The sequence below is a fragment of the Linepithema humile genome, chromosome 4 (assembly GCF_040581485.1).
Source record: "Linepithema humile isolate Giens D197 chromosome 4, Lhum_UNIL_v1.0, whole genome shotgun sequence".
NCBI lineage: Eukaryota > Metazoa > Arthropoda > Insecta > Hymenoptera > Formicidae > Linepithema > Linepithema humile.
Window position 1 is genome coordinate 21,095,062 of NC_090131.1, and position 19,749 is coordinate 21,114,810.

The window sequence follows — 19,749 nt, forward strand, 5'->3', positions numbered from 1 at the left end:
AAAAGATATCTAAACAATGATATAGAAAAAAATAAAAACTAGAAGCAAGATTGTCGGAATACGCGCCGCAAAAACTATTATTATAAACTAATATATAAAAAATACATTTCAGCTACAATTTTATTTTCTTTAGTTTGACAGAATATATAAAAGAAAGGAAAGACTTTAGATTACATAAAAAATATTAAAAATATATAAAAGTAATTTTAAAAAGTTTTTAAATGAAAAAATTAATCTAACAAGATATCTAAAATATAAACTTTTGCCTCTTGTAATCTTTAGTTACGAATCAAGGTAATTAGTTACCGAATTGTCGTGTAAAGCAATCACATCAGCTAACTAGCCGATTGCAACAAACAGAAATGCGGTAGACCAGTAAAGAGAGGGTATGCGCAATGATGGGGATTAGAGCAAATACATTGCCGCAAAACTTTCCGCCGGGTTTGTCTGCATCCGAAATGCGCATCCTATAATTAAATTCCGCTGGTCAATAGGAATCGACGAACAATCCAATCGGTAAGACGAAAATCGTTCTTTTAACTGAAGATAAAACCGTTGTGGGAATACCAAAAATTTCTCTTCGCCGCTTTCCGCAGGCAGAGAAAAATCGTCGGAACGGCAACGACAAATCTATTGCGAGGGGAATTCTACGTTTCTTTTTCGCTGACTTTTGCGCGAGTAACTCAAGTACAACGATTACATGTGCTGCACGGAATTATCGATCGCCGTTCGATGTTGGTAAAATATAAATAGAAAGCAAGTAACATAGCTTTTGAATTTTATTTGTTAACTCTCGAAATCGCAATTTTGTATCAAAATTTTATACGATATTATTCACAATATTTTGTGCATTTCCATATCGTCGTTTTTTTTTATAATAATTTTAATATAAAACATGATGCTGCTAGATTATCTGTCTATACAAATATTTTATCTGGTGAATTCATTTGCGTCTAGTGTCCTTTTTCTCGTAAATTGCTCATCAACACAATGTCTGCCGACGCGGACTACATTGCATCAGTTATCGCTCATTTAAACTGTTCTATTTTCTCTAAATTATTCCTCAATGCCCGGGGATTAGCGTAACCGGTTAGAATAAATTTCAATGCCGACAGACAGTTTTAATCGCCGTCTTTCAGCGCGTCAGTCTTCCCTCTTTGCAAGAGCGTAAACTCGTGGGACCAAAACTCCGAATATCTCATTGCACTCTTTATAACGGCGTTTATTCACGTTTCTTGCAAGTCATTGACGTAAGTAAAAATCTCTTTTAATATGTTTAATAAAATATGATTCCTGTACAATCAACAATATAATTTTTGTCATAACATTTTTAATATTTTCTTTGCGTATATTTTCAAGGATTTATCTGATATAATATTTATGATAAAAAATATAATTTAATTATTTAGTAAAAAATTTTAATGCAAATTTACGTACATATACGGCTATAATATGCCATGTTTTCATTAAAATAGAAAAATTTTAAAATTTATTTAACATTTTAGTAAATAGAAATGACAGACTTACAGTTATAATTGCGTACTCATAAAATTAGTTAAATGTTTTGAAAATTCTAGGAAATTTTTTAATAGAATTTTTAATAAGAAGTGAGAAAAGAGAGAATAGACATATAAAATAAATTAGATATGTAAATTATCAAAAGAAATAAATATATAAGTTCTTCTATCAAAAGAACGTAAATAAGTATGCGAATAATATATGTATTTCTAAAGTAATATATACGAAATAAGTTTTAAGAATTTTTAAAACGCTACATTTTTCTTTAAAATATTTTAATAAATTTTAAAACAGTTTTTTTATATTTAATAAATTTTGTGAATCATTGCACTTGTACCATTTATTCTTATCATTTATAAATCTCTATTATTTAAGGTTAGATCATTAAAATCAAGTATTTCGCGCAACGCAAACCAACTCATAATGCACAGCAATCACAATTATTGTGCATTATCAATATCGCTGCGGCAGTCACAAGGGAATACCTGTATCCTTTCTCGACATAGTGTAATGCGTACACAAACCACGTGATGCGATTTAATACATGAAATAGACACCCTCACATGCGGCAAACGTGTACACGATGCAATTGTAAATAGCCACTTTTTCTCGCCCGTATAATTATCTCTGTTTATATAAATTGTTTCCACCATAGCAATGAATCCTTCTTACTTTTTCTCGTTAAGTCTCGCATATGTATGCTAATCATAATGCAAATGAATGCACAAAAGTGTAATAAGCAGACCAAGTATCATTACATTTAAATTTAAATCACTATACATTATTAAACTACACTTTGTCGATGTAAACTTGAAAATTTTATCTTTCTTCTCTTATTTCCATTTTAAATATTATTACTTAAATTACATATTACAAATCACATTTTGAATATTATTATTTCATTTTAAATTTTACATTAATTCGGTAATAACTTTTCTTTTAATTATTATAAATGTTATTTGTGTTTCTAAAAAAATATCCAAATATATTTTATTGTTAATACTAACATTTCAGTATAGACAGCGTTTTGACGTGACGTTTTTTCACATAAGAAATTGAGTTGCAACTTTGCAACTTTAATTGTATATAGTTAGCGGCGCTGTAAGGATTCACAGGAAATTTTTGAAAAGCGAAAAGCTAAAAACTGCAAGAGGACGAAACGACCTGGTTCTACTTAAGTGCAAAAAGAAGGCCTCTTGTGTATGGCGCATCGCCTTGGGATAGGAATAAGAAAACGTTTGATTTATTGCAGCACGTCGAGGTTCAAAGACTTCCCCTCTGCTCACGCTATTAGGATCATGCTATCTCGCACGAATTCGCCAAAAACCTCTCGTGTAACCGAAGGGCCAAGGCTCCGTAGTTTCCGGTTTCCCGTTTCCTGACCCAAGGCCAACGGCAATTGCGATCCTTAATTCTCAGAATTCGCTTTGGCTCAGCCTTTGATTCCGAATGCGAGACTTCCAATGCAGAGCTTTCTTGCGCTCTGACAATCGGTGCTTTTCGCGCGCGAAGGGCCGCCGTATTTCATTTGACGGTTCTCTTCGGTCGAAGCTATCTCGTGATTTTCTGGTCGATTCGGTATCGACGCGATCGACCGAGTTGTGGTAGCAACTTCCTGCGTCCGGTTTCCTGCCCCGAAGGAGTTAATGACGGTCATTCGGCGTCTTATCACCGGAATATTCTAATAAGGCTCGCGAAGTCTGCTCTTAAGACAGCCTTTCGGAGGCGTAACGATCGATGCGAAGTCTTCGAATACTACTGTGAATAGTTAGCATTTCTCTAACCACAAATAACTGAGATTTATATTACGATTCGTCCGTTCTTTACATTTTGGTGTTTAATCAGGGTAAATCAGTACGCGTCGTTTACGTATCAAAGAATAATAGTTTTTCTGTTTAGTTTTCTCAAGAATATTATTTACTTTTATAAAAATATTTATTTATTTTATTATATGTATATTACAAATAATTCTAAAGATATTAGTTTTCTTAAAAGATATTTTTGATTGTAAAATTTTAATAACATGCACGAAAGCGTGCACAATTTCAAGAAAGAAATTTATCAATCCTGGTACATAATATACTGTATCTACATATCAGTATATTATCATATAACTTCAAGAATCTGCTTTCAAAAACATGCTTCTCAACTGATAACTCGCTGCAATTCCGTATCGATCCGAAGACCATCGCTTTTACAAAAGCTCCATACATTATAAAATTTAGATGTGTATGTCTGAGATAATGTAGTGGTAACGTGACTAGCTTATGTAACTGATTACAATATTCAAATTTTCCAATCTCCATATCTACGCATATTCACATGTCTACATATGAGTACGCGCCTATACGTGAATTCGTCTCGACAAAACGCTGTATATTCTAATATAGCTGAATAAAATGTCGGACTTCGAAATATGTTTGAATATAATATCTTTTTGTTGAAAATATTTTTAGCGTTCACGAGATACACTGGTTGCGAAAAATAATTTCCACTCTTTTCGAACCAAATGTTATTTGGCGAGATAATTCGTGATTAATTTAGATTTAATCCGCGGTTAATTTGTAGTTACAACAAAATCCTACAAAATCAATGACGACAATAAAGCAATCTAGATCTGAGATGCGGTAAGGGACAGAGGCTTTTGCAGGAAGACGAGCAGCTGGCGATGTGCGGATAACCTGCAATTAGCTGAGATATTATCGTGATTGGCGATGTGCTCGGGTAAAGATCTATCTATTACTGTCTGTGCCACGCCACTATCCATCGTTCAACCGTTTTCACGTGGTTGTGCTGCTTCAACCATTTTAATTGCTTTTATTCCGACGACCTGATCGGCCGGGCGATGCCCGCCCGAACAAGATACGTCCGCGTCATTTATCAGACGACCTTATTCGGGAAAGTTCGAAACTATTTCTCGACCCTGCCGACACCGAAGCCTTGCCATTCTTGCGTGGCAACCATGCGGTCTCCAATGTCGTCCGTGACATGAATTAAGTTTATTCGCAAAAGCGCGCACGTGCGCGAACGCGAACGCGTTTGTAAAACCCAACACCGGTTTTTCGCTTGGCGATCCACCCGCGCGGACAAAATCTGAATCTGATTCGCGTAGACATCGTTTATCAAGCTCACGTATATTAGATAAACTATTATCTCGTCCATTGGTATTCAAGTTAGAAAAGTTTATTCAATATCTCGAATTGTTAATAGTTTATGTACCAGAAACGAAGATAATATATTATAAGAATTCTAAAAGCATTTAAAATGCAAATTTTTCCGTGAAATTAAAATTTGTGATAGTTTCTGTGAATTCTAAACGCTCTATTCCGAAGATTCATTTACGTGCAAACAGATGCAGCGTACTTTGTTTTGTACAGTCAAGAGTATAACTGCACTGTATTCAACGTTCTCTATGGCATCACAAAGCAACGCAACTTTCTTTTGACGACCTGCGCTTCAGACGGGGAGATTCATTCGCACGTAGAAAATGCTTACCGGAAGGTAGTTTCGAATTGCGAGGCGCGTTATTAAAGTGTAAGCTTGAAAAATGACGGTGTGTAAAAGTCAAGACAAAAGGCGCCGCTGGCGATCGTCGCAGCGGATAATAGAGGAGCCGCGAGCATCGAGCAAAGAGAAGCAGCGAAAAGCGTGCGCACGAGACGTGACGGAAGCGCTCGGGAGAAAGAAGCGAGTCGAGCGAATGAAGAGAAGAGATACGATGTTGATAATCGAGATGAGAGAGCCGTTGTACCGCGAGATAAAAGTTATCTCGCAACAAGCTGGAAAAATGCACACGACCTCGTTCTAATCGTGGCGCGCATCGCTGCACATACGATCACTTCTCATATCATTCTACGCAAATGTATGCAGTTTCATTCTCCACAGATACATGCACTCCGGTCCTACAAAAGACAAACGGCAAGTAAAAAGAATGCTGCACAATTTTTGCGAAAACTATTTTTTGCTGTGCGACCGTCATTAAGATCCAGTCATCCGGTCTTGATTTACCGGCGCAGTTGAGACTTAATTAACGCCGGACTCCAGATGCATCTCCGCTATCGCGTGTAATTTGTCTTAACGCGAATCCGACTTAAGAGCGACTCTCTCTTTTTTGGGAATACGTTATTTTCTGCTTTCGCTAATGAACTTGAGCACAAATTGCTGCTAAAACGAAGGCCCGGGCATTCGAGACGATTCAAGACGCATTAAGCCTTATTCAAATGAAAAAGACTCCCTGAGAGAATTTAAAGATATTTTGCCAAGATACTCGAGTAACGAAAATCACGTGTGTTTGTTGCGAAGACGCTTTTTCAAGGATTTACTTGTCACAATGTCATTACAATATATTGAAACAATTTAAACAAATATGAAAAACTAGATCGATGTCAATACTGTGTCGCGAGTAACGTAAAAACATGTTACCGGATATGCATCATTCTTTGTACTCTAGATCGTTAGTATCTTTTAACAATGCACCCTTTCTATATCGTCGTTATTTCATAACAACGGTTGAAATAAAAGAGCATAGAAAACGCGACAAGTTTTCTGCAGAACGCATGAGAAGGTATGTATCAGCATTTCTGCGATGCGCCGCTGCGTGAAACATGACTTTTAACGAGCCCGTTGGACTAACCCCGTTTTAGAGTTTCCCCGTTTCCTACGAACAACCATAATTTTGTTGGCTTCGTTCAACTCTGTAAATTACGGTGTTCGCAACATGATTACCACGTGCGCTCACTTTTCAGGGAACTACGTTTAGCGAGGTATGTTTATCATGGCGGCAAAATGTTACCTAACATACACACCGCACCTTGTCTCGCTAATTAAATCTTTCATCATAGTTAAATTGATATGTCGAGTCATTTCAAAAGCCTTTGCATATTTTTCTCTAAGTTTTGTCACAAAAATAAATGTGCAACAGAATGGAATTATTTGTCAATGTAATTTTCCTTTTTTCCCCAATTTCTGTCCATTATTTTACTAATTGGTCTATGTCCTGCACCAAAAATTCAATAGAATTTCAATTAATCTTTCCACTGTTAATCTGTATCGGATCGATAAACATCGGCACCGTGGTGGCACTCATATACGGGCACTAATATAAAGCGATATTTTAATTCAGAAAATTTGATGAATCTCTCTCTCTCTCTCTCTCTCTCTCTCTCTCTCTCTCTCTCTATATATATATATAATCTTCTTTACTTATTAAATTAAATATAACTATATTAAATATATGTTTTTTTTCCATTCTATTATGACGTAAGAGTTGAACAAAATTTTTAAACACGCAAAGAACTATTGAAATGACCTGATATTAATTTGCAAATAGAATGACGATGTGATAAATCTTTAATTTCCACGGATTAATTTACGTATGTATCAATATAATCAGTATAAAAGATTTTCTCGCTTAAATATCTCTAATACGATCCCTCTTACAACTATGTTAGACACATTTTTTCCAGAAAAAATAGCGTTAAAGCGACGTTATGTATAAAGATTCATTCTTCCGTGACGCGGTCTGCGGATAAAGTTGGCGAACACGACGTAACACTCGGCCCGATGTTCTTTATTGCACGGTCACGTACAACCGCGATTAGCTTTGTGGTGTCGTCGCGGTTTAGTCAGTTACGTCGACAAAGCCCTCTTCCGAAATGGTCCAAGCCGCGCTCTTCAAAGGTACAGAGGAATTTAGCGAGATAAATGCACTCAGACGCGGGGTAAATGGCATGCCAATGTTCGTAGAGTTACACATGGCTCACTGATGAGAATCCTCGTGCGTTACATCCTTCTCGATCGTTATTTCGTACTAACACGCAAGGTGGTTGGCTGAGGGAGGGAGGGAAAATTTATTTACAAACTTCTACTTCCGAGCCGATTTTACAAATACCTGTTCGAGAGAGGTATCTCGTATTTACATCGCATTCAATTTATCTAGATTTATCTAATTATTTTCTAAAGCTTACATACGATGATTGCAATTAGGACTTGCGATCAAAAGAAATAGAATTTTTCAATAAAGTTCGTTTAAGTGCAGCTTGTAACGTATTGTCTTTAAATCGGTATTTATAAAATTTTACGCGTGATCCATTCTGCTGTTTTCACTGATAAAATAGCCTTTTTTAAAAATACTCTAAATCGCACAGAGCGTACAGAGTTTGCGGATTAAGAGCGCTCAAAGCTGGCAACATAAAACGAATGTTCTGGCTCGATTTCGCTTGATTCAAGCGCGTATGTCGGTGAGCTCGATGATTGCAACTAGGACTTGCGATCAAAAGAAACAGAATTTTCCAATAAAGTTCGTTTAGATACAGCTTTCAACGTATTGTCTTTAAATCGGTATTTACAAACGTATGCATGATTATATTCTGTTTCTCAAAGCACAAGTTAAATATTACATATTGATGCCAGTCTCTTTTTTGGCTCTCAGTGAAAACAACGGTAGATTAATTATACTGTGTAAGTATACATAAATGGCGGCACGCGATATTGATTCGTTCTAACCCATATTCAATTTAATGCATTTTGTAAGTAGCTTGCATGAAAGTTCGACTCACAATAAACAGTATTTGTGTTGAAATGTTTCATATGACATTATCAATATCAATATTTTAAACAGATCGATATAAAGTGAAATGAGATACAATCTGATAATATATTTTCGTTTATCTGTCGGAGAAAATTATACTGATGTGTTAATTCAGGAAACAAACAGTATTTTCAAGTTACACACTGCAGTATGCATATGCCGTTGTGCAAGAGTATCGTACAGTGAAACCATATATTTTCCGCACGTCTCGTTGGATACCGACGTTATTCCGTAAGCTCGCTAAGAAGCAACAAACATTACGAGCAAGGTGTCGCGAGCACGTGTCGCTACGCCAGTTTGACGTACCTACAGCTGGCCAAACACGCGACATCGCACTTCCATGTATAACCTCCGCCGGCGATCCATTTGCGCGGTCTGTAATTTAAACAGCACGCTGACGCTTGTATTAAGCGCAATGGCGGCACGGGGTGCTCTTGTTTGTCAATCGGGACGGGGGCATAGCGGTCTGCCGGAAATCGAATGCAAATTTGATAATTTCAGGTCCGCGTGTGCAACGCTCCTCACTTTACTTCGATCCGCGCATTATCGCTTAAACGCTATATGTAGCGTCCCGTGTTGCGTTGCAGGCTCTTCGGTTTCATATTGAGATGCATTTATGCTAGATAAACAATGTAATTTAGTCCGGGATTGAAATAGATCATGAGAGAAGAATCTCTACGAAAATAGATACTTTAACGTTTTCGACACTTCAACACTGTAATTGGAGAGTGTGTATGTGAACGAATAAATCTCTTTTAATATGAATCTAAATCTTAAGAACTAAAAGATCTAAAAATTTCTACCATCTTCAAGTTATAATTATTACGATATCATTATAATCACATTTAAAACTACATTAATAATCATTTAGATTTATCGATATATTAAATATTAATATGCGTTAAAACCTATTGCCTCGATCAAACAGACTTCATTTGACAAATTTGCGAACAGCAAACGCGATGACCTGGATTACTGATAAAAAAAACTCATTCGCATTAGTATAGGCAGTTTCTATTGGTAAAAAAAATGTACGAACGTTTGCATAGTATATAAATCTTTACATCTTCGAGCACAGTGCTGCGCACCTTTCTCTCATTAAACAATAACTTCCATTATGAAAATTTTCATCAGAGTGCTGTCGGGAATACGAGTCACGTGCGCTTGAACGATAACGCTAATTAGCGTATCGCGATCGGTCGAAAATAAATTTATCGAATTGCACAATCGAATACACGTATAATTTATAGATACTTTTTACGAAGCTATTGGGACCGCGTCGGTTGATTTCCTTTGACAAACTTTATAAATTAATTACGATTGAAGGATGGCAGTTCCAATTAATTTCTGAATAGACCGTCTCTCTCGTCTTGTTTTAAAGTACCTATTTAAAATGTTGGTAATATCGTGTAACTTCGTTACAGCTAACTCGTTGAACAGTTTTGTACAACATTGTAGTAACAATACTTGTCTATTAATTATTTTTATGTTTCCTTCTCTTTCAGGGCTAATTATTAATAATATTGTAAGAACTAAGAAGTATGTACGTGTATATCGTCAGTATATTAAAGATTTCACCGCTAATTCAAATTCTTCTTTAAACTAATCTACGAAAATAAGACTTATTAAATAAATGCATATTAAATTGCTTCATTGAGTATTCATCTGCGTGCAATACCTTACGCTTCTGGAAGCAGAAACAACTTCTTACGCAAATTGGATTTTCTGACCAAACTGTTTGGACCGCTCAGTAAGACCTAAACAGTCTGTTGACTTGCGTTCCAAAGCAACCTTAATACGTATTGAGCGATCTGACATTTCTTGGTAAGCTGATGTTTATTGTATATTGAGTTGAGAAGTTATTAGAGAAATTCGGGCTGCGGATAATTAATTTCGCAACGCCGTCTAAGGGTTTACAAGTTCTTCCCAGCTCTATATAATATAATTATATCGTTAATTCCATCAACGATATAACAATCATGAATTTATGGTGCACGATGTTTTTCACGCATTTATTAACTATATGTTTGAAAATTCTTTAAGAAAAACGTATACAGAAAATATGTCGTGTACTTAAGTAAATATGTTTATATTATTTTATACATAGTCTTTCAACTGTAAATTTCTTCATCGGAGTTTAAATTTAAATTTTGATTTGAGATCAAAAACGCTAATTAAGAAATTATTTGACCTATTTACAACTCTAGAAATTTTAAATCCGCAAACGACATGTGTTAAATTAGTATTATTTCATTAAGTGCATACATGAGTAACAAATACGAAAATTACTTAACAAAATAATTTTGTAATGCTTTGAAAGTGCCTCTCTTTGACAGTTCATTTAATCAAAATAATCTCTCTCTCTCGAATAAATCATAATAATCATAATAATCCTTCCAAAGCTCGTGTAAAAGAGCCAGTAAAATTACGAATATTATTGGTATAGAAAATATGATCAATTCTCTATATGTACTGCATCTATAAGTGCATTAACCATAATCTCTATATGTACTGCATCTATAAGTGCATTAACCAGAACAAATTACTGAATATCTGCAGAAGGTACGTAATATAATATATACGATACATGAATAATGTGCGTGTGGTGAAAGCGACATTTCTCTAATGCGTGAGTTTTTCGAGGACGCTCATAATTTACATTGTATAAATTTTCCCTCAAATGCACGTTATAATTACAAGTGACAAATGTTGCAAAGACTTTAATTACGTTAAACCATTAAAAGCATAGTTTTACGCAGTTTTCACAGAGAAAGAGGCGTCATGCTGACGTCTAGTCTTTTCAAAGAGATGTTTTTCTATCATGAAAACTGCCATTTAAAGGACAAAACAACTGCAAAAAGATCTGTGGATTGCTGTTAATTACGTCTAGGATTAAATATCTCTTTAGAGAGGAACGTTATATTAATCTCTGGAATAAACGTCAACAACAGCCAAAAAGGAAATTTTCCGTGTAATATTATATTCACGTTTTCAACTACTCATATCTTACTGCGAATCTATCATTGCCATTGATTGTTATCTCAGTTTTAACTCGTCTATATTGTTGCAAAACATTTTCAAAAAGAAAGCTCTTGTGAAAAAAAGACAAAGGTACTCAACACTTTTGAAACGACAGCGCACTTTGAACAAACGACAGAAGAAACACTTAGCGAAAGAATGTATTTGTGCCGAATAAAGTACTCAGTTTGCGACCATAATCCCATTTATCATTCCTTTGCGCATTCTACCGTGCCATCTAGCAGCCATTGCTCGCGGAAAACATCATCTCGTCGTGCGCGAAGCAATCTTCTCATCTCGCAAAGTTAATGTCGGCGCGTGTTTGTCGTGAAAGCAGGCTCGCGGGCGGAAGCCCAGCGTCTCGTAATTAATCCGGGTCGAATCAAGGATGCGCTGCTATTTAAATGCGCGTTCGATAAAACCCGGCGGGCACGAGGGAGAAGAGAGTAACGATGGCGGACCGTAACGCTTAGCGAATTGGTGAGAGCCGCCAACTGGAAGAAGTCGCCGCGCCGCCTAATTAATAATTAAAATATCCTGAAACACGAGCCGTATCGTTTCCCAAAACATGCCGAGCAAAACGAGCCAAGTGAGTTAATTACCTATATCTGAGGAGTTTTAATTAAAGTTTCCGGAACCGCTTACGGTATGGGCGTTGGGCGCGGAATGTAATGCAGGTATGTATGAGTATGTGTGTGCGCGCGCGCGCGCGTGTGTGTGTGTGTGTGTGTGTGTGTATGTGTGTATGCGCATGTTAAGTTGTTGAACGCGTATTTACCTGGCAACCCTTGCATTTAGTTGGCGATAGTTTCTACGTTTGTTTGTGCGGCTGATGCTGCCCGCTGAAAGCCAGCCATGTCAAACGGCGCTGCCACGGTAAGGAGAAATAGTCGACGTTTGCGTTGACACAGCGTTAGCGATACGTTGCGGTGCGTGCAATCGTTCGCGAGAGACGCTCCTCTCAACAATATTTTTAACGTTTTCATTAGCACTTTGTTTTCATAAACCCGATTTTCACGTCAACATCGCATTATACATGCATTAACGCTATAACGATCGTATACTTCGGCCATATGTGCCACAAGCGTTGTACAACACGTTATAATGTATTAACAATATGTTAACACGGACGATCCTGGAACGATCGATATTTTGTTGTCAATACCTCCATATATTGACGTTACACATTATCTTTATGTTCGTATCTTATAATGGCAAAATGGAGGCTCGTTTTGCAAATTGCAGAGCTCGGTAATTTTCAGGACGCGAAATAGCAAATAGAATGTATTATATAAAAGGCAAACTTGTAATATGAATGAGAACGGCGCGAGTCTGTGTAATATCTATGTAATGCCGCTTTAAAACTTGCGCAAACGTGATCTGAATACAATATTGCTATATGTATACGCTTGTTAATTAATGAGCATCGCACTGGAAAATTCTATTTCATTTGTATCGATTAATAACGATAATTGAACGAAGACGAGTCCATACCTCATGTACATGCACATGAAGCAAGGTACTGTTAATTAAGACAGCACGCAATATATCCCTCACTCTCGGACACGTAGCCGGTATTAATCGTTTTGCACTCGTGTTATTTCATGTCCCGCCACATGTCCTGTATTTAACGAGCGCTTATATCTTCATCCTCCTCGAGTTTTTCTTTCCCGGCTGTAATGGAACGTACATCTACCCGCCCTTCACATCTATGACCTATCTCTTCGCCCATCTCTTTCATCATATCGCAGGACTATATAAACTGCGAACTATTTTCCATCGCGTTTTGCATAATTCCATACACCGTCGACTCGATATGCAACGAGGATCTATATGCGTGCGTGATAAACCTTTAAATAAATACATGTATAAACATTGGTGTAACGCAATTTGCGAGAAGATTTCTGCAAAAACAGCATACGCGCGCAGGAAATAGCGCAGGAAAATACAAAAGTTCTAAAATAGAGATACAAAGCAGTGAATGGAAGCAAGTACCTGTGAACTCCAGAAACAGGTGGGCGAGCTGAGAGAAATAAAAAAACTAAAAAGAGATGAAATAGATAAATAGATACGTCGATGTACGGTTAGCAGACAAATGGATTCATAAATAAATATCGAATGACAGAAAATGAACCGAAGGAAACGTGCTCGCGCGCGTGAGAGAGACAAAGAGGGGTAGAAAAGAGAAATCATATTGCACTCGGATCGAAACAAAGCAAACTACATAAAATGATTTGCCAAGACTGCAAGAATGTCTATTTATGCATGCATAAATATATAGATATACGGATGCATGTGCACTTGTTCAATAATCGATTACCTTTTATTTTACGATATTCCGTGCATTTACACTCGTAGCAAACACGACGAAAAAAAAACTTCTCGACGTGTCGCAATAAAAATTTTTGCTTGCATATAATTTGTCGTTGCTTCTCTTCATGCAATTACTAAAGCACAGATATACAGGACCTCTAATTAATTCGCTCAATGAATAATTCAAGCCTGGCGAAGCATTGGAATCGTAAATTTGCCTACGTAATTTAATAAAAGTCGGTCATAAATCATAATGTATTTTCTTTTATACGAAAAATAAAGTTGCAAATTGTCTGAGGTTTTATAATATATTATATAAACGTTCTAAGAATAATAAAATTATACTGTTTATATAGTATTGTTAGCCTTCTGAGATTTATCGCGCTAAATCTCATCTGTCATGAATTTACAGTGTACAATTTCTTGACATAAATATCGACATCCTCTATCTTGTCATCTTAATTAGAAGCTACAACTAGTAGCACAGCAAAATTAGATACATTCTCCGGAGACTCGTATCTTATCGCCCACCCTGACGGTGGTTTGGTCTCTGCGTGAATTTTGCCAGAACGAGTTAGAAACTACATGTCAAATAGAATACATGTAATCTAAAAATACACTATCTAAAACCGTAATATACTGCTTATATTTTAATTTCTATAGAAAGAGATTTTAAGAAAGAACTTTATCTTCTCTATCTTTTTTCTCTTTTTCTGCAACATTTCTGCAAGTTGCGATTTTACATGTGTACGTAATTGTATTTACGCAGAATTATTATTATATTATAATACAAATGTAAAGTACTTTTTTATATAAATACACACTTTTTCTTTGTTTTTTTTTAATAAACTTCAATGCGTTCCACTTTAAAACAAGTGGCAGTTGCAAGCAAATATCAAAGTTTATTGTTATGCACAATGTGTCGGTTCGGCGTGATGGTTATTATATAGGAATGCAAAGCTTATTGAGTATAACACGCTCGTCTCACTCGTTCGTGACTTTTACATTCCCACTACAGAGAAATGAGATAAAGAGGAATATTAATTTGCGCGGCACGTTTCTTTCAACGAATCTGCTCTTGTTCCAGTTTAATATCTATACACCCATCGTGTCTAGAGAGAACGCGAACTTTTATCCAACCTGTCCGACAAACTTTTCTTTGCAAGTCTACTAGTCCTTTCCTCTTAGCGTTAATATTACCCTCGTTTCGCGGCTGCAATCGGGATTGTAGTTTCTCTATTCACGAGAAAACCATGCGCGCGTTACAATATCGACTATAGAAGAAAGAATAGTATAAAATATACAAAAGCAATGTTAATTTTATTTAAAAATTTGCAATATAATTAAAAAATTAAAAAATTTTCAGTTTTACTCGAATTTTATCTTTCAACAATAACCACTTATTTTATCTTTAAATAATATTGACAAAAAAATAAAGTTGACATTCAGTTTATGTATTACTTTTCTTGTATTTTTCTGACTGCTATTCACACACGGTATAAACGTAAACGGTGAAACTATATCCATTTCCATCAACGTATTTGTAATTTGTTTATGCAATCATATATTTATGCAGTTTGCATAGTTCTGTGCAAATACGATAAAATTTAATAATGTGCATATTACGATAAAATTTAGTAATTAACACGAAGAATATCGATACATTTTAAAGTTCAGCACACGTGATACTCGAAAGAAGCACGCGAACCATGCAGCGTTAATCATCCGAGACTGATTTAAACAGCATTTGCTCTCGTAATATAACGTGACGTAATAATGAGGAAGAAAATGTTCGAAGTATTTTGTTAAAAATGTTTTATAGCGCATTCATAAATCATATTAACGCATAAACATTGCGGAAATATTAAACAAGGTGCGAAGAATCCCATAATATAATCAAAAATACATTTCTACTGAAACATAATATCCCGTGGCGGCGCTACATCAATCTTTTTCGGGACAGTCTGATGTTGCGCGTGAGCCTCTTACCTCGTTTTCAAAGGTACGCGTGCATATCTAATGTCGGAAATCAGATTTACTTCGGAAATCAGCTTACAGCAAAACCCGTTCACCGTACAAATTCTCGTGCCCATGGCGATCGCGTGAATTAGTTAGGCGAGTTTACCGACCCTGGGCGTTTAACGATTTTGACGATACTAACTTCAATCGACGAGGGATGCGTCACGGCGTTTAATTGTTTCCAAAGATATATCGACTCTGACTATAAGCCAACGGTAATATTGTTCCGCGAATGGTGAGGAAGATAAATGTCCGGGCAGCCAAGAATAAAGAGAGAAAAGGGAGGAAAGGGCAAGTGAGGCGTGCCTGTGCAGATACGAAGAGAACGCAGCGGGAGTAAGCGTCTGCACGACCCTCCTGTGGCTTTACGGTTCTTCCACTCTGAAGCATAGAACAATGGCCCAGATATGCGGTCTCGTATCATGAATATTTAGCGTGCGAGACGCAGTGGACAGAGCAGTGGAACCGGACATACCACGCGGCTATCATATTTTCTTTTTCTTTCTTTCCTTTTTTATAATATTTTCCTTTCCACGCATATTGTCCGACGTGACCCACGGTTCGGTGGGTAGTGTAATGCTTGGGTAGCGGATAGCGACAAATATATATGCAATATGGCAGTATGGCAATTTTTTTATTGAACCGAAATGATGAAAAGATAATCCTATAATACTACTGTTGCGTCTACGCCGAGAATTTTTTTCATATAAAATGTTTGTTATACATAAGAAATTATAGAAAAATGCTAGTAAATAAAAGAAGGATCTGCTGACGCAACGAATGAAAGGAGAAAACAAGAGAGTCGAACCGTATATTTCCGAAGTATTCATAATTGTTCTTCCTGGTTTCTTTTTTGCACACTGTTGTTCAATTAAACGTTTACTTTTTTATATCGTTATATTATTCGCAAACGCGAGTGTGCAGTGTTAGTATTACACATATGTGCCGCCAGCACGACCGATTTCGGGCGCAATAAAAAATTAATACACAAATAAAAAAAAATTAATACTTTGTGTTTTATTTGTTAGAAAAATTTAGCTAAGAATATCTGGTTAAATATTGCTTTTTTTGCAATTGTGAATTATTTTAACAATATTTATAGCTTGTTTGTACTTCGCAGTTTTGATAAATGCGTAAACATTGTAAAAATTTGCGTGAAGTAGTCTCGTTTGCCATTGTACTATTATAAACAAAAGAATTTTTTATATATATATCAATGGACGCATTTTGCTTTATCTGTCGTTCGCAGTACAAATAAAAGTTAAATAGTATAAAAGCTTGCGCAGGAATAATGGAATTAATCTTGTACTGAATATTACATCTAAATGTCGCACACATGCTGTAACTTGCATTATTAAACCATACAAGAAGGAAGCTGAGACGGAAAACAAAAAAAAATTAGAGTAATTACCAAGTAATTACACCAGAAAATAGAAGAGCTTGGAATTTTTTGCAAAATCTCATTGGGTTACACGGAATTATTTTTGCTACTTATTAATAAAGGTATTATATCTTTCACTATTTCAGAGTTCTATCAGATTTGTCGATTTTAAGTTGAGAAAGTACGAAAGATTCAAAAAATTAAAATTCATGTCTCTCGTATTAATGAATATGCTTTGGATATACATAGAGTGTTCTAGACCAATCGTCCCTTAATAGCAGATTTCTGAGATTATTTGAAGACAAAAATCTTTATATCAAAATATCGAGGCTGTAATAGTGGTGTATATATCAAAGAGGCATAAGTATTATAATATAATTTTGCCAATAAACAATGGAAAAACAGAGAGAGAGAGAAAGAGACAAAGTTGCAGTAGATTTCCGCAAGAAGATCGAAGGTCGTAAGAAACACGTTTTTCGGGCCCGCGGTTCCCAAGAGGGTTGTTTGGCAACTGGCCAGCATAGCTCAGCTCCTGTCTCATCCCCCCTCCCCCGACTCTGTCCTTCCACTTTCCTATCTACCTTCGCGTCACCCTTTACCGTCGCACATCCGGCAGTGGCAGTACCGCAGTATGAGAAGACGCGCCCAAACTCGAAGGTACTTAATGGTAGTCGACGTTAGCGAATTTTAAACGAGACTGTCGATATGATGCACGACCGTTTGCGTCGTAACAACGACATCGAGTAGCTCTGGGATTAATGTTGCCCTTGATGACGAGGGTCATGAGAAACTGATCGATAATTCTCCAAGGGATAATTCTAAACGGGCGTGTGCACATCGCGTGTTATATCACGCACGTGTTATCCTGCAAGAAATTCTTCGTTTAATCATTTGAACATCACGAAGAATATCGATTTCAATAAGGAAGAAAAGGGCAAACAAGGTAACGTTAGGTGAATATGCGTTTAGCAATAAAATTTCATAAAATTTTCCGGAAGGGAATTGTTTACACACGCTTCAACTCGTTATTGCATTATCAGTCGATGTATGCAACGATTGATTGAATTAAAAATACAACAGCGATATTTGTAAACATAAAATTGCAAAATCAAAACATAATGGTACAAGACAATAACATGATAAAAATGTAGCGAAAAAATTATATGAACGCACGCTATCATATATAAGCTCGACGCTCACCTGAGAGTCGTTGAAAGAGAGTCGTTGAGATTTGGAGAAGATTATATAAAAGTTGGTTCCACTAAACCTCATCAAGCGTGTTAAATTGGATATCCAATTTGATCACAGTTCTCTCTTTCAACGACTCTCAGATATCCTGCCTTTATTTATTTTTTTTAACCGCTTAAAGTGAACAACTATGATCAAATTGGAAATTCAATCTAACATGCTTGATAAGGTTTAGTGGGATTAACTTTTATGCAATTTTTTCTAAATTTTAATTGCTCTCAGGTAAATTGAGATACACGACATGGATAATAACGTGCATTTACATAATTTTCGTTATGTTTACAAATATTTAAGTTGTATTATTAGATTTTGATTTTGCAACCTTATATTCACGAATATCACTTTTTAATTCGATCATTATATACATCACAGATAATAACAGTTTGTAAACTATTTTTTTTTGTAAAGGATCCCGCACGATTCTTATTTGTGATGTAATCAAAGACACAAGAACTATATGATATTATAAATTTATACAATTTCACCGAAAACGTTTTCCCAAAAGAATCGTATCCTTTTGAGACACAATGATAATTCAACAGAGTCGATAAAACATTAAAATTTTTCTAAATATTAAAACAAACTATTTGTATATATATAAGAATTAAATAATGAGATAAGGCTACACGTGCATTATAATTTCGAAAGAAAGTGAGTGAAAAGGTGGCTAGATAAGTAGGTGCTTTCGCTCGTCAAAAATGTCATTCGTACTAAAATGAGGTGAGACGCAAGACAAAAGCTTCGTGTAAACTCAACTAGTGGCGAAAATGGGGAATCTTTTGCAGAAGCTTTCCGGGTCGGTTGATGGGGAGACGCCTGCATGTAGTTGGTGCTGCTTTGAGGCACGATTTAATATGACGTGGCGGCTGAGGCATCCAAAAGTATCTTGAAATATTCAGTTAACGCTCGTGGCATCGTAATGGGAGAGAACTTTACTTCTGAGGGCTTTTATAGCACCCGACAATTCCGTCGCATGCTGAGAGATACATTCATTCCGAGACAGTTTCGCTCTCTTTATCTTTCACTCGGCTGTCTGCTGATTTTTCTAACTTTCTTATCCTCTCGTCCCACTTTCTCACACTCATATAGTGTCGGAATATTAGTCATGACAGTACACTTGCGTATTGAATCAATTTGCGGGAACTTTAGAAGGATGAAAAAGAAAACGAAGTGTATATTTCGATATTACTGATTAATCAGATTTTGTTTAAATTATTACATAAAAACGATTATATGAAATAACTTGTCATAATGTTTTAATAGCAAGATTGCTATGATGCTTTATAATGAGAGACCTTTCTTTTGTGCGCAAGCGATTTCTTTTTCATAAAATATTTTTAAAAAATTCAATAATGACTTGCTTTTGATATTTCTCGACATGTTATCGCCGTGTTTATCGTTTTATTCCATAACTTGTATATTGCTGCACTGTCACGTGTAACGTATGCACGATGACGCCATAAATTTCATCTCGTTCTCCCAACGGAAACCGAATTTTTCTCGCATTCGCGCACGTGCGTTTCCACTTGTATTTCTCCCGCTGTATTTCTCTTTATCGTTATTTTGCCTTGATACCGTTCCGCTCGGCCGTTCTTACGTCAATATTACGTAAATTGACCCTAAGCGACGTAGAAACTCCAGTGGGAGCCAAATGGGTCAGCAA